Genomic DNA, 2,396 nt, shown 5'->3' on the forward strand with positions numbered 1-2,396 from the left:
CGACCAAGGCAGTTTCAGTCCCATGATGAGGCCTGAATCCCGACTGGAAGGGATCCAAATGGTCCGCTTCTTCCAGGCGTGCCTGGAGTTGTTCGGCAACCGCTCGCTCAATCACCTTGCCCAGGAATGGAAGATTTGAGACTGGGCGATAGTTGGCCATCGTGGCCGCATCTAAAGATGGTTTTTTAAGAAGCGGTTTAATAACCGCCTCTTTCAGCGGGTCTGGGAAGGCTCCCTCACGGAGGGAAGCATTCACCACCCCACGAAGCCCATTGCCCAGTCCTTCCCGGCTAGCTTTTATAAGCCAGGATGGGCAAGGATCCAGGAGACAGGTGGTTGGTTTCACTCGTCCAAGCAGCCTGTCCACATCCTCGGAGCCCACAGCGCCACCCGCGTCCCTAAAAAGAATATAGGCATGAACATAAACATTACCAAAACAATTCGTTTCCCCACTCCTCCAGAACAGAGGTGGGTGCCAGTCATCAGGGTGTTCATTGGAGTATTTTATATAATGGTGCCGTATTTCAACAAAATATCTATGTCAGATACAAGCACAAGACTCAGGGTTGTGGGTTCAAGCCCCACGTTGGGCAAGAGTTTCCTGCATTGCAGGGGGTTGGACTAGCTGACCTAGATCCCTTTCAACACTACAATTCCACGATATGTTTCTATAGTCATTCAGGGAATGTGCTCCCTTAGTTAGTTTCCCAGATAAAACAATTGTCCTTACTTTCTGTTTCCATTGTGCGATGTGGCCTCTCCAGTCTTTTGCTATCAGTAATCGTGCCATTACCAGAATAAAAGGGATAAGTTCCTTGTGTTAATAGATAGATTCCCTCCTTTCTTTCCATAATTTGCCCTCCTGTAAGAGAAATATAATATTTATAAGAGTGTATCAATCTGCACAAACCTTTTCTCTCTCTCCATTTTGTATCAGCCAATTTTCTATCAGGTGCTTAGAAGGAGGGGTGCAATGTGAAGGGTATCAGTGGTCGCCATATCCTTAATTCTGCTTTTGCAAATAGGTTTGCTATTCCAACTGTATCCAAGTCTTCTCTTTTACATAGTTTATCATACTAATGGCATTTTGCATATGGCCTACATCATGGTGTCTTTGCAAATGTGGTAGACCTATAACCACTCTCTGGGAATGTTGAGACAATACAGTTCATCACTGTCTAGGTCCCTTGCACGGAAGAATAAAGGTTCAAATCACTGTTTGCCATTTCTCTAGAGTCTTTGCTGCAATTCAGATAGGTAGAGTTGGAAACAAGAATAACATTTTTGGTAACATCATTTTGTTAGAATCTAGACAATATTCTGACATGTGAGATAATATAGATACTGAAAAGTTAATAGTTGCCATTAGAATCTGTGCTAAATTTTGCATACATTTCTAATATACTACTTGCATAAGATACACACTTTAAAGTGCACATTTTATACATAAAATGTTTGGCTTTGTGCACACATTTTGCACGCTGAAATCTAGAGAACTGCATAATCTGGCAGTTGTCTTCTGATCTGCAAGCAAATTCAAGAGCATCGGTTCACTGTGAAAAGCAGACGGAATGAATTTCCCCCCATCAGTCTGTTGTAAAAGTGGACGAAACTAATTCATCTCCTATCCCCACCTATCTGCAGAGTTATACTCTTCTCTTACACATTCTGGACCCTATCATCACCTCTTTGGCCCACTCCCTAGAACTGGCTGTTCAGACCTATTAAAATATCCTACAGGTGTCCTTTCTGCTGCTCATACATTTCAAACAATATTATCTATGCAGCAACGTATATAGTTACTTATTTTATTTTTTACATCCCTTCCCCATGGCATTTTGCCCTAAGGGTGGCTGCAAAACTGCATCAATGGTAAAAATAAAAGTAAAATAAAAATAAATTTAACAAATCCAATAACATAATAAAATACACAATGCTTACCTGGCAGAGGAGACACTATGATCATGAAGGCGGTTTTACCAGGGTGAGACTCACCCATTGCACTCTGAGTGTGCTGACCCCCACGATTTCCCCAAGTGCAGGAAAATCAACTGCATAATTTGTGGTAGGGAACGGTCTACTAATGTTTGTTGTAAATTCATTTTTGCTTTTGACCTTTTAAAAACTTTTTACGATGCTACTGTTTGGTTTTATGTTTTTTTATGTTGTTGTAAAAGGCTGTGGCACGTTTTTATGACACAGCAATATATAAATATCTTTTATATAAATGAATAAAATAAAAATATAAAACTGCATATTGCATAGTAGAAGTAACATAAAATTACCCGCCTGGTTAACAACAACAACAACTCCCCACTCTTGCTGGGATTGAAACATGTTCAATTGTTTGCAGAAGGCAATGATTGTATTAGCCTGTTCAACTTCCCTATGGGAGG

At 40.9% G+C, this 2,396-nt stretch overlaps 1 non-coding gene across 1 annotated transcript; it reads left to right on the top strand.

Moving 5' to 3' along the window:
* Positions 1 to 1,933: 1,933 nt before the first annotated feature.
* On the top strand, positions 1,934 to 2,090 carry LOC114595060 (U1 spliceosomal RNA). The gene has a single exon (XR_013392453.1). It is a non-coding gene; the product is annotated as a U1 spliceosomal RNA (small nuclear RNA).
* Positions 2,091 to 2,396: the final 306 nt, after the last annotated feature.

The sequence above is a fragment of the Podarcis muralis genome, chromosome 3 (genome assembly GCF_964188315.1).
Source record: "Podarcis muralis chromosome 3, rPodMur119.hap1.1, whole genome shotgun sequence".
NCBI classification, from domain to species: Eukaryota; Metazoa; Chordata; class Lepidosauria; order Squamata; family Lacertidae; genus Podarcis; species Podarcis muralis.